This window comes from Callospermophilus lateralis, chromosome X (genome assembly GCF_048772815.1).
Source record: "Callospermophilus lateralis isolate mCalLat2 chromosome X, mCalLat2.hap1, whole genome shotgun sequence".
Classification (NCBI taxonomy): Eukaryota; Metazoa; Chordata; class Mammalia; order Rodentia; family Sciuridae; genus Callospermophilus; species Callospermophilus lateralis.
The window spans coordinates 14222743-14237623 of record NC_135325.1 but is presented as its reverse complement, the minus strand read 5'-3'; the positions used below and the strand labels follow the sequence as shown (position 1 = coordinate 14237623).

The 14881-nt window shown below is 35.6% G+C and overlaps 1 pseudogene; it reads left to right on the top strand.

Annotated features, from left to right (window-relative positions):
* Positions 1-1056: 1056 nt before the first annotated feature.
* LOC143390005 (RNA-binding protein 39 pseudogene) lies at positions 1057-2204 on the top strand (annotated as a pseudogene).
* Positions 2205-14881: the final 12677 nt, after the last annotated feature.

The window sequence follows — 14881 nt, the reverse complement described above, 5'->3', positions numbered from 1 at the left end:
TAAAGAATGATCTAAATGAGCAAATACAGGCAAAATTGATAACTCCAACAATGAGATAAGAGAGCAAATACAGGTAGCAAAAGATTACATCAAGAAAGAGATAGAGACTCTGAAAAAAAAAACAGTCAGAAATCCTTGAAATGAAGGATACAATAAATCAAATTTAAAAAGTCAAAAGAGGGGAGACCCCATGTGTTTGTGTGTGTATATGTATATTAATGAATGTGAGTATGGGGAGCTTGCCCATGCTGTCACAGGGGTGGATCCTGTGCTGCGGAAGCCTCCATCCTGCTCCTACGTACGGGTTCTTCTAATCTCATTGTTTCTTTTAGATTAGCTCGGGCCTAGTGACCCTCTGAGCCTGATATATGGGCTGGACAGTATCACAACCTGGGCCTAGGAGCTTAACAGTAGCAACTGCTGCAGAGGTGGCAGGCAGCAGCAGCAGCACCTTTAGCAGCAGCAGCAGCAGCACTACAACTGACTCGGGACAACTACAGGCACCCAAAAGGCCACACAGGTGTTTAGAGAAAATGGCAGAAGATACTGATATTGAAGCAATGCTTGAGGCTCCTTACAAGAAGTCTTGCCTAACGATATCTGACTCCCATGAATTCACCTTTCATTCCAGTGTGAACTGTCAATCATAAGGATGAGAACAAGTTGAGCATTGCTAACAGCCATGAAGAATGTAGCAAAAAGAGGGGAAAAAGCAAGAGCAGAAGTCACAGTCATGAATGAAAGTGAAGCAAAAGTAACGAAAGAAAGCGAAGCAGAGATAGAGAAAGGAAAAAGAGCAAAAGCCAGGAATGGAAGTGAAGTAGAAGCAAAGAAAGGAGACATAGCCACTCAAGAAGTCGAGATCAAAGATTCCAAGGCCACTACAGAAGTCCCTACTCTGGACCAAAATTTAACAGTACCATTTGAGGAAAGAACGGGTTGCCTCATAGCATCAAATTAAGCAGATGAAGTTCCTGAAGCAAAAATCCATTCAGAAAAGATAAAAGTCCTGTGAGGGAACCTATTGGTAATCTAATTCCTGAGGAAAGAGATGCCAGGACAGTTTTCTGCATGCAGTTGGCAGCAAGAATTCAACCAAGAGATCTGGAAGTTTTTCTCCAGAGTAGGGAAGGTTTGAGATGTTAGGATTATTTCTGATAGAAATTCAAAACGTTCCAAAGGAATTGCTTATGTGGAGTTTATTGATGTTAGGTCAGTGCCTCTAGCAATAGGATTAACTGGCCAGCGAGTTTTAGGAGTGTTGATCATAATACAGGCATCTCAGGCAAAAAAAAAAAAAAAAAAAAAAAAAACCAGAGCTGCAGCAATGGCAAACAATTTACAAAAGGGAAGCGCAGGACCTATGAGACTTTATGTGGGCTCATTACACTTTAACATAACTGAAGATATGCTTTGGGGAATCTTTGAGCCATTTGGAAGAATTGAAAGTATCCAGCTCATGATGGATAGTGAAACGGGAAGCTCTAAGGGTTATGGATTTATTACATTTTCTGACTCAGAATGTGCCAAAAAGGCTTTGAAACAACTTAATGGATTTGAACTAGCAGGAAGGCCAATGAAAGTTGGTCATGTTACTGAACATACAACGCTTCTAGTGCTAGTTCATTTTTTGGATAGTAATGAACTGAAAAGGACTGGAATTGACTTGGGAACAACTGGTCTCCAATTAATGGCGAGACTTGCTGAGGGTACAGGTTTGCAGATTCCATCAGCAGCCCATCAGGCTTTACAAATGAGTGGCTCTTTGGCATTTGGTGCCGTGGCAGAATTCCCTTTTATTATAGATTTGCAAACATGACTTTCCCAACAGACTGAAACTTCAGCTTTAGCTGCAGCTGCCTCTGTTCAGCCACTTGCATCACTGTTTCTAACTATCTAACATGTTCAACCCTCAAACAGAAGAAGAAGTTAGGTGGGATCCAGAGATTAAGGATGATGCGATTGAATAATATAATAAATATGGTGGAGTCATTCATATTAATGTTGACAAGAATTCTGCTCAGGGCAGAATGTATGTGAAGTGCCCCTCAATTGTTGCAGCTATTGCTGCTGTTAATGCATTGCATGGCAGGTAGTTTGCTGGTAAAATGGTAACAGCAGCCTAAGTAGCTCTTCCAACTTACCACAATCTCTTCCCTGATTCTATGACAGCAACACAACTACTGGTTCCAAGTAGACGATGAAAGAAGATATAGTCCCTTATGTACATAGCTTCCTTTTTTTTCCCTTAAGAATTCATCTTGAGTTATCTTTTATTTAGATAAAAATAAAGAGTCAAAGGTCTACTGTCATTTGTATACAATTCCTTACCTTGAAAAACTAAAAATGTTAACAGGAAAAAAAATCAATAGAAAGCATAACCAACATACTAGATCATTTGGAAGAAAGAACGTCAGATAATGAAGACAAACTATACAACCTGGAAATAAAGTTGATAACACAGTGAAGATAGTTAGAAACCATGAACAGAACATCCAAGAATTATGGGATAGAATCAAAAGACCAAATCTAAGAGTTATTGGGATAGAGGAAGGCACAGAGATTCAAACCAAGGGAATTCACAATCTCTTCAATGAGATACTATCAGAAAATTTCCCAAGTATTAAGAAGGAATTGGAAAACCAAATACAAGAGACTTACAGGACACCATATCTACAAAATTACTCCAAGGCACATTATAATGAAAATGCCTAACATACAGAAAAAGGATAGAATCTTAAAGACCACAAGAGAGAGGAATCAGATCATATATAGGGGGAGACCAATTCATATCTCAGCAGATTTTTCAACCCAGAACGTCGAAGCCAGGAGATCGTGGAACAACATATACCAAGCTCTAAAAGAAAATGGATGCCAACCAAGAATCATATCCAGCAAAACTAAGCTTTAGATTTGATGATGAAATAAAAACCTTTCATGATAAACAAAACTTAAAAGATTTTATAACTAGAAAGCCTGCACTACAGAATATCCTCAGCAAAATATTTCAAGAAGAGGAAATGGAGAACAATGATGAAAATCAGCAGAGGGAAGGATTACATTAAAGGAAAATCTAATCAGAGGAGAAACCAAGTCATGTTAAATACCAAAAATAAACAGAAATGGCTGAGAATACAAATCATGTCTCAATAATAACCCTGAATATTAATGGCCCAAACTCACCGATCAAAAGACATAGACTAGCAGATTGGATTAAAAAAATGATCCAACAATATACTGCCTCGAAGAGACTCATCTCATAGGAAAAGACATTCACAGACTGAAGGTAAAAGGTTGGGAAAAATCATACCACTCACATGGACTATGGAAGCAAACAGGGGTTTCCATCCTCATATCAAATAAAGCAGACTTAAAACTAAGGTCAATCAACAAGGATAAAGAAGGATACTACATTCTGCTCAAGGGAACCATACACCAGCAAGACCTAACAATTATAAATATATATGCCCCAAACAATGGAGCAGCTATGTTCATCAAACAAACTCTTCTCAAGTTCAAGAGTCAAATAGACCACAACACAATAAATTTGGGTGACTTTAACACACCTCTTTCATCACTAGATAGATCTTCCAAACAAAAGCTGAACAAAGAAACTATAGAACTCAATAATACAATTAATAACTTAGACTTAATTGACATATTTAGAATATTTTATCCTGCAACAAGAGAATACACTTTCTTCTCAGCAGCACCTGGATCCTTCTCTAAACTAGATCATATATTATGCCACAGGGCAACTCTTAGCAAATACAAAAAAATAGAGATACTACCATGCATTCTATTAGATAATAATGGAATGAAATTAGAAATCAATGATAAAATAAGAAATAAAATCCACTACAAAACCTGGAGACTAAATAATATGATACTGAATGAACAATGGGTTGCAAAATACATCAAGGAGAAGATTAAAAAATTTTAGAGGTGAATGAGAACACAGATACGACATATTGAAATCTCTGGGACACTATGAAAGCAGTGCTAAGAGGAAAGTTCATTGCATGGAATTCATTCCTTAAAAGAAGAAAAAGTCAACAAATACATGATTTAATATTACATCTCAAAGCCATAAAAAAAGAAGAACACTTAAAGCTTCAGAAGACAGGAAATAATTAAAATCAGAACTCAAATCAATGAAATTGAAACAAAAGAAAATTGAAAAAATTGACAAAACAAAAAATTGGTTTTTTCAAAAAAATAAATAAAATTGATAGACTCTTTGCCACACTAACAAAGAGAAGGAGAGAGAAAACTCAAATCACCAACATACGTGATGAAAAAGGAAATATCACAACAGACATTACAGAATTACAGAAGATAATTAGAAATTATCTTGAAAACTTATACTCCAATAAAATAGAAAATATCAAAGGCATCAACAAATTTCTAGAGTCATATAATTTGCCCAAATTGAATCAGGATGATATACAAAAATTAAACAGATCAATTTCAAGTGACAAAATAGAAGATGCCATCAGAAGTCTACCAACCAAGAAAAGCCTAGGAATGGATGGATACACAGCCAAGTTCTACAAGGCCTCTAAAGAAGAACTAATACCAATACTCTTCAATTTATTTCAGGAAATAGAAAACAAGGCAGCACTTCCAAACTCATTCTCTGAGGACAATATCACTCTGATTCCAAAACCAAGCAAAGACACATCCAAAAAAAAAAAAAAAATTCAGACCAATATCTCTAATGAACATAGATGCAAAAATTCTCAATAAAATCCTGGTAAATTGTATACAAAAACATCAAAAAGATCATGCACCACGATAAAGTGGGATTCATCCCAAGGATGCAAGGTTGGTTCAATGTACAGAAATCAATAAATGTAATTCATCACATCATTGACTTAAAATCTTAAAGATAAGAATCATATGATCATCTCAATAGATGCAGAAAAAGCATTTGAAAAAATACAGGGCTGGGGATATAGCTCAGTTGGTAGAGTGCTTGCCTTGCATGCACAAGGCCTTGTGTTCAATCCCCAGCATCACAAAAAAAAAATACAGCACCCCTTTATGTTCAAAACTCTAGAGAAACTAGGGATAACAGAAACATATCTCAACATCGTAAAGGCTATCTGTGCTAAGCCCCAGGCCAACAACATTCTAAATGAAGAAAACTTGAAGGCATTTCCTCTAAAAACTGGAACAAGGCAGGGATGTCCTCTTTCACCACTTCTATTTAATGTTATTCTTGAAACACTGCCCAGAGCAATTAGACAGATGAAAATTAAAGGGATAACATAGGAAAAGAAGAACTCAAATTGGCACTATTTGCTGATGATATGATTCTATACCTAAAAGACCCAAAAAGCTCCACCAGAAAACTTCTAGAACTAATAAATGAATCCAGCAAAGTAGCAAGATACAAAATCAACACCCATAAATCAAAGGCATTTCTGTATATCAGTGACAAATCCTCAGAATGGGAAACGAGAAAAACTACCCCATTTTTAATAGCTTTGAAAAAATACTTCAGAATCAACTTAATGAAAGAGGTGAAAGATCTGTATAATGAAAATTACAGAACCCTAAAGAAATAAATCAAAGAAGACCTTAGAAGATGGAAAGATCTACCTTGCTGTTGGATAGGCAGAATTAATATTATCAAAATAACCATACTTCCAAAAGCACTATATAGATTTAATGCAATTCTGATCATAATTCCAATGACATTCCTAAAAAGAAATAGAAAAACCAATCATGAAATTCATCTGGAAAAATAAGAGACCCAATAGCTACAGCAATTCTTAGCAGGAAGAGTGAAGCAGGTAGCACCACTATACCAGACCTTAAACTATACTACAGAGCAATAGTAACAAAAGCAGCATGGTATTGGCACCAAAACAAACTGGTAGACCAATGGTACAGAATAGAGGACACAGAGACTAACCCACAAAACTACAATTATCTTATATTAGACAAAGGTGTCAAGAACATGCCTTGGAGAAAAGATAGCCTCTTCAACAAATGGTGCGGGGAAAACTGGAAATCCGTATGCAACAAAATCAAATTAAACCCATCTCTCTCACCATGCACAAAACTCAACTCAAAATGGATCAAAGACTTAGGAGTAAAACCAGAGATTCTGCATCTAATAGAAGAGAAAGTAGGCCCTAATCTATATCATGTGGGTTTAGGCTCCAACTTCCTTAATAAGACTCCTGTGGGACAAGAATTAAAATCAAGAATCAATAAATGGAGTGGGCTCAAAATAAAAGTTTCTTCTCAACAAAAGAAGCAATCTGTGAGGTGAATAGAGAGCCTACATCTTTGGAGCAAATCTTTACCTCTCACACATCAGATAGAGCACTACTCTCTAGGGTATATAAAGAACTCAAAAAGCTAAGCACCAAAAAACAAATAACCCAATAAAAAAATGGGCCAAGGACATGAACAGACACTTCTCAGAAGATTATATACAATCAATCAACAAATATATGAAAAAATATTCATCATCACTAGCAATTAGAGAAATGTAAATCAAAACCACTCTAAGATTTCTTCTCACTCCAGTCAGAATGGCAGCGATTATGCAAACAATAATAAGTGTTGGCAAGGATGTGGGGAAAAAGGTACACTCATACACTGCTGGTGGGACTGCAAATTGGTGCAGCCAATATGGAAAGCAGTATGGAGATTGCTTGAAAACTGTTAAAGGAACCACCATTTGACCCAGCTATTCCTGTCCTTGGTCTATACCCAAAGGACTTAAAAACAGCTTACTACAGGGACACAGCCACATCAATGTTTATAGCAGCACAATTCACAATAGCTAAACTGTGGAACCAACCTAAATGCCCTTCAGTAGATGAATGGATTAAAAATGTGGCATTTATACACAATGGAATATTACTCAGCAATAAAAGAGAATAAAATCATGGCATTTGCAGGTAAATGGATGGAGTTAGAGAGGATAATGCCAAGTGAAGTTAGCCAATTCCAAAAAATCAAATGCCAAATGTTTTTCTTTTTTAATATAAGGAGGCTAATTCACAGTGAGATAGGGAAAGGGAGCATGGGAGGAGTAGATGAACTCTAGATAGGGCAAAGGGGTTGGAGGGGAAGGGAGGGGCATGGGGTTATTAATGATGACGGAATGTGATGGACATTATTATCCAATGTTCAGGTATGAAGACATAAATTGGTGTGAATATACTTTGTATACAACTAGAGATATGAAAAATTGTGCTCTATATATGTAATAAGAATTATAATGCATTCTGCTGTCATATATAAAGAAAAAAAGAAAAAAATATATATTTTCAAGAAAAAAAAAACCAGGCAGCCTTTTTCTATAGTATCCCTATCCTCTCCTTAAAAATCCAAATTAATCTAAGCTTTGAAGGCCACCATCTCTAAGAAACTTTGTGTTCTTGTACTGTTTCACTCTCATCCCTGCAGAAAATTTCTGCAGATGCTATTCTTATACTTTAGAATTATCTTTCTTCCCTTTTAGTATTGAACTTCTGTTATGGTTTGTATGTGAGGTGTTCCTCAAAAGCTCATGTGTGAGACAATGCAAGAAGGTTTGGAGGAGAAATAATTGGATTATGGGAGCCTTAACCCAACCAGTGAATTAATCATCTGATAGGATTAATTGACAACTGAAGACAGGTGGAGTGTGGCTAGGGGAGGTGGGGCATTAGGGGGCATGGATTTGGGGTATATATTTGTATTTGGCAAATGGGAATATCTCTCTGCTTTCTGCTTATCATGTGAGCTGCTTTACTTTGTCACACTCTTCTACCTTGATGTTGTGTCTCACCTTGATCCCCACAAGAAGTGGAGCTGAGATCTCTGAAACTGTGACCCTTCAAATAAACTTTTATTCCTCTAAAATTGTTCTTGTTGGGTCTTTTAATTACAACAGTGAAAAAGCTGAATAAAACAACCACCTAGTTATTATAATCTTGAAATTAACAAGTTCATGCTCAAATTGCTTGTGTAATTTTGCCTCCAGACAGAACCCCTAATAGACAAAATGGATCATGAACTTTGTATTATTTTTTATTATAAACTTCCAAGCAGATTTTTAGAGTGGATGTACCATTTTAAACTCTGATCAGTAACATATGAGGAATCCAGATGGTTTGCATCTTAGCAGACACTTGTTGTTGTTGGTCTTTTTAAATTTAGTTATTTGGTAAGTGTGTGATGTAACCTTTTGTGGTTTTAATTTACATTTCTCTGGTGAATAATAATGTTAGTACAGTTTCATGTTCTCATTGGCTTTAGGATACCTTTTTAAAGGTGATGTTATTGCAAAACTGAAATAAATACAAAATAAAACCTTGTTAACAATAGTGAAAATATACTGGACCAGGATTTGAGCTACTTTGAATCTAATTCTAATCCTAATATTGTTTACTAGCTTTGGGATTTGAGACATATTAAGTGAAAAAATATGCTTTCATCCTTAAAACAACAAAGACTTGAGAGCTTGTAGTAGATATACATGGTGTCTTGAATCACATCCTCTTTGTCTACCTGTGATTTTAGTATTTGGCATCAAAGTCAAGCACTCATATTCATCTGAACTGGCCATATTCTATCTACCTCAATGGCCATATTCCTGAAGTTGGTTTCAGGTTCCATTGTCATGTCTTAATTTTCCATGCTCAAGCTCATCCTCTTAGTGCAGAGGAATTTACAACATGATGAGTAACCTTCACTAACTATTGAGTAAAAGCAACTGGGGAGATGGTCATGGCTTCCATCTTCATTTTTTATTGGTTCTTTTTAGTTCTATATAACAGTAGGATTCATTTTGACATAATTATACAAGCATGGTATATAATTTGTTCTAATTCATTCCATATTACTTCCCTTTCCCCTCCCATCCTACATCCCCCCTTTCCTTTCCCTCTAATCTACTAATCTTTCTGCTATTTACTTACATATTTTTTTAAAATTATTGTCTTACAGATGTATGTGATGGTGAGATTCACTGTGGTGTAGTCACATATATGCATAAGAAAATTGGGTCAGATTCATTCCACTGTTCTTCCCTTATTTCATCCCTCCTCCTCTACCTTTATTCCACTGATTTTTCTTCTATATTTTTAATTTACTCTGCCTTATTTTGGGTTAGCTTCTGCATATCAGAGAAAACATTTGGCCTTTGACTTTGGGGGGTTGGCTTTTTTCACTTATGTTAGTCTCCAGTTCCATCCATTTACTAGAAAATCTGGCTTCCATCTTCTAGGGGAAAAAATATATATTCTTTTCCAGGGGTTCTGGAAAATCAAGTCCCTATTTCCCATGATAGTAATTATCATTACTCTCATCTTGGACTTTTCTCTCTCCTTCTTTCTCTCCCTACTTCCATAATTCTCCTTCTTAGGATCATATATCAAATATACTTCCTAAACCAAGTCTTTATTTAAGCCTCTGCATTGAGCAAAAACTAAATAAGATGGATTTTTAAGTTATTATTTTATTTCACTAGGGAAAACACAGACACCAGTGTTTTGAGACTCAGTCATTTAGAAGCCCAGAATGTATCTACCTATAAACTGTATAGAACGAAATTACATATACCAATTAGTACACATAAAACTAAGGAAGTATGAATAAGATCAATGGATTTTATTGATATTTTAGTTGTGACAGTGTAGTATAGTTTTAAAAGATATATATTGTAAAAGTAAGTGGAAAATAAAATAATGATAAATTGGGTAAAGAAAGCAAAGATCTATCTGTATTATTTCTTACAATTGCATATGAATCTACAATTATCTTAATAAAAATTTCATCTCAATTGAATTCCCAGACATCAAGGAGCATTAGAAATAAGTTTTCACTGCTAACCCTCTTAGAGTTTTTATCTCATGAGATAAAAATAATGATAGTAAATATTAGACTCACAGGGTTTTAGAGGAGAAAGAGGACTCCATTTGAAATTGGACTAGTGGCCATTCAAGTTACATTCTAGCAAGGAAGTTATCCATATTTTGTCAATTTCCTGAGAATTTCTTTGAGGCTGAATTTAAACATCATGTATTAATTCACCTGGAAGAAGGAATTTCAAGGCAGTACAGCATTTAGTGGGTAGCCTGGGTATTACTGGCAGATTTCGCCAAGTTTACATGATAGTCAGGATCTGAAAGATAAGCAGGAAGATTTGAAAAACTTGGAGTTTGGCCAGAAAAGTGCAAGTAAAAATGGGGTTAAGGAATTTGTGTTTGTTAGAGAGAGTATAGTCATTAAAGAGACACTAAGTATTTCACCCAGAAATAGTAGGAAAGATGACTTGAGGACATCTCAGGAATTGGCAAGACCATACCCATTTCAGGTTCAAGTATGTAAAATTCCTTTGAAAAGAGACCATTGGGGCACTCTGCTTGCATAGAGGACCTAAGAAGTTGTTTCACGGTGCTCAGTTGCCCTGTCACTCAGAGGTTGCTGTATCCATGGCCACAGGTTTGGCTACTGCTTGAGATGACAGGAGACCTTGGTGTTGTCATGGTTTAGATGTGGTGTCCCCCAAAAGCTCAGGTGTGAGACAATGCAAGAAGGTTTGGAGGAGAAATGATTGGGTCATGGCCTTAACATAATCAGTGAATTAATCCCTAATGGGATTAACTGAGTAGTAAATGGAAGCAGGTGGGGTGTGGCTGGAGGAAGTGGTTCATTGGGGGTGTGGCTTTGAGGTATATATTTGTATCTGGGGAGTGGAGTCTCTCTCTGCTCTCTGATCATCATGTGAGTAGCTTCCCTCTGCCACACTCTTCCCCCTCCCACACCCCCACCTGCCAGGAATGGAGCCTGCTGTTGTCAGCTGTGTCCAAGGAACTACACTAGAGCCAAATGCATTTCATTTTTTTTAAATTAATTTTTATTGTAGGTTGTTCAAAACATTACATAGTTCTTGATATATCATATTTCACACTTTGATTCAAGTGGGATATGAACTCCCATTTTTACCCCATATACAGATTGCAGAATCACATCAGTTGCACAACCATTGATTTACATATTGCCATACTAGTGTCTGTTGTATTCTGCTGCCTTTCCTATCCTCTAGCCAAATGCATTTCAAATGCAATTATTTTGAACACACTCTTAACACACACAGAACAGTACTATTTCCATTTCATCCAGCCAGCAAGTCCTTCAGAAATAACAGACCACGGTCTGCTGGTAGCATGAGGTCTCTTGGTGGCCTCAGAGGTGGTCTCTCTGTGGGGATGCCAATAGCTCTATTGGAACTGGAGTAGCAGCAGTTATCATGGTGATAATAGAGCAACACAAATGGTATATAGCACAGAGAGCTTGTCTGTGATGATAGCAGAATCAGGGAGTCTTTGAGTGTTCGCTTCTCTGTGTTCCTCTCTCCGAGAAGCTGAGCTTCTGTGAGGGATTAAGTATAAGTCTCCTCGCAGTCTGCTTTGCCTCATTGTCATCCTACCTTCTATTACTCACAGAAGGGCAGAAGGATGAAACGGCAGATGGTTCGTCACATGGCCAAGTTAGCAGCTGTTCAGCTAGTGCTATCTGGGTGCTTACCTGTCTTGAGTGCTCCTTAAACTTGCTGTCCATGGACTGAGATCTCTGAAACTGTGAGCCCCCAAATAAACTTTTCCTCCTAAAATTGTTCTGGTCAGATCTTTTAGTCACAGCAGGGGAAAAGCTGACTAAAACAGGTCTCAATCACATGGTTCTGCAGTGTTGCAGGATGCTGGTGTTTGAGGATCATGGAGGCTTCCACTTAGATTTCAAAGGAAGGCCTGGGAGGCCAGGCAAATGCAGCAAGTAGCTCATTAAAATATTTCAGAAGTACAGGGGTTGAGGCTGTGGCTCAGTGGTAGAGTGCTCGCCTAGCATGTGCGAGGCCCTGGGTTCGATCCACAGCACCACATAAAACCAAATAAATAAAATAAAGATATCATGTCCAGTTACAACTAATTCAGAAGTATAAATGCAAATTAATAATAGATGTGTCAAGAATCTACATCATTAAGAAAATAAAAGGACAAACAGCAGTAATCCTTTCTTCCCTGATGAAACTAATAAACCTAAAATAAAACTGTCTTCACCATTTAGTGATACCAAAGTTATGAAGAGGCCCTCCTATGTAAGTCTACCTAATACATGCATCAATATGACTTCTAGAAAGCAATAAGGATATATATATCAGGAGCCCAAACTCTACTGATCATTCCACTTTTTCCACTAATTTTCTTTTGTTGTTGTTTTTAAAAGCCAACCAGTCCGTTGGTACTTTGTTATGGAAGCCCTAACAAATTAATGGGGAATTTTTTTTCAAAACTTTATACATATGAGTGTTCATGCATGCACTTTGTATGATTTGGAACATGACACCAAATTTGCAAATATATAACTATATTAGCATAAAATTATGCAAAGTAAATATGCCAAAATGAATAATAACAAAAATTATTTCTGGGTAGTAAAAGGTGTAATGTATGTTTTATTCTCTAAAAAAAATTTTTTCTGTTTGGCTTCTAAGTAATTTGCTCTAAAACTTAAAATATAACCAAATATTTTTAGTGAAATGCCCACAAATTCAACATGTAAAAATATTTTGACTTAGAATAAATTAAAACCTACTTTGTGTCATATAAGAAAAGTATTAGACTCATAAAATCAAGCATAATTTTAAGGGCTATGCATATTTATCTAAAATAAGAGTATATCTAAAAATTATCAGCCTTTAAGATAATTTTACTCTTTTGTTTTATTTTTGCAGTGCTAGGGATAAAACCCAGAGTCTCTCAAATGCCTCATCTCAAGCTCAGAGATAAGTTACTCTTAGTAGGAAATTCATGTTTATATATTAAATGTGTCAAAGATTTTTCATGGTAGTATTATGTTATCTTTTTAGAGTACTACAGTGTTAAGAAAATTTAAAGTGGAGATTTATTGCTATGTGAAAATATCTTTTATCATATCAGAATGGATGTTTCCTCTGTTCTCCAGAGGAGTAAGTTTTCAGGAGTTCTTATAAATTGAAAAGATAAAGCAGGAGTCTTCAAGGCACCTTAATATTAATTTTAAAAACATCAGTCTTTTCAAGGGCAGTAAATCACCTGCTACAGTTTCAAAATAATTAACACTCCAGTTGCAGATACTTATATCCCAAATAAGATAAATTGTCAGCACTTCCATTAAAGATTTCAAATCTTGTGTCACATGAATTAGGTTTGTGAATTTCAAATGAAAGTGACATTCCAGAAAGGACCTGGGATAATACCAATTTGCAGCTCTTTTAGCCTAAATAGAAGTCATCTCTTATGCCTTGAATGAATAATCTAAACTAAACTACCTGACATTTCCATTCAGTCCAAAGAACAGACTGAAAATGCTGAATTGCAGCAAAGCTTTGATGTAAATCAGTAGTCACAGGAGACTGCAAAGAAGAACATAATGTAACCATCTGCTCATCAAAGGGAAGTTTTCTTTAAAAAATTCTGACATGCTTCCTCTGAAGTAAAGGGTCATTTGGCGTTATTATTTTAATATGCAGCTTAAGATACCTTCCTAATAAATATTGAGATAATCAGTACCAAAAGATGAATGTTTACCTGTGATTCAACAGATTCATAAAAATTCAAATCAGGAACAAAATACTATTTGGCTTGAGAGACTTTCAATTTTTTTTAGTAATGTTTAAGCTCATGATTATTTCCCATGGATCAAAGGAAAAGAAAATTAAGGGAAAAATAAGTGAGCATATTTGTAAAATCATTTCCTTGGAAAAACTAAAAGTTTCCATTTTTTTCTCCTTTAGAGATTACTTTTGATAGGCTATATGTCTACAGCTTTTCCCCACAAAACAGTTTCCACACTAAGCAGGATCTAGAACACTTTAAAACTTGTTAAAATACTCAGGTAATTAGGCCTCATCTGTGACTAACTGAATCAGAATCGGCCTTTTGATAAGACTTAAGTGCTTTAAAAATGCAACTTAAAGAGTGAGATATAATTCTACATAATAATGAGTCAAATTTTTAAAGCAATATCTTACATTTTAGTATTTTATTCAAAGCACTGTATACCAAAGAATGGACAAACTTTAATTTTTGAACTAGGTTTATTTTGTACATGATCCTTCCACTTATTAGTGCTATGTTCCTAGTATCTTAGAGTAGAAGGAAAAAGGCAAAGATGTTCTAATTTTTCACATATAGGGAAGATGTTTTTTGCATTATATTGTGTCAGTTCAAATGTATTCATTGCTGGGCACAGTGACCCATGCCTATAATACCCCAAACTTGGGAGACTGAGGCAGGAGGATTGCAAGTTCAAGGCCAGCCTCAGCAACTTAGAGATACCCTGTCTTAAAATGAAAATTCTAAAAAAGGACTGGAGATGCAGTTTAGAGGTAAAATACTTCTGAGTTAAATTCTCAGTACAAAAAAAGAAGATGATTTCAGTTACAAATAATGAAAAACTCAGGTAAGAATGGCCTAAAGAAAATAACTCAAAAAACTTGACACCAAAATAAAATGAAATAATACCAATAACCTAATTAATAAATTGGCAAAAGAACAAAACAGACACTTTTCAAAATAAGAAATATAAATGGCTTACAAACATATGAAAAAAGGTACAATAACTAGCAATTTGGGAAATGCAAGTCAAAACTACAATGAATTAGCTTCTAAGATTTCATCTTACTCTAGTCAGAATGATAATCATCAAGAATATTAATAATAATAAATGTTGGTGAGTATGTGGGGGAAAAGTACACCCATACATTTTTGTTGGGACTGCAAATTAGTACAACCACTCTGGAAAGTAGTATTGAGATTCCTCAAAAAAACTAGGAATGGAGCCACCATATCTCACTATTTGGCATTTATCATAAAAATCTAAAATCAGA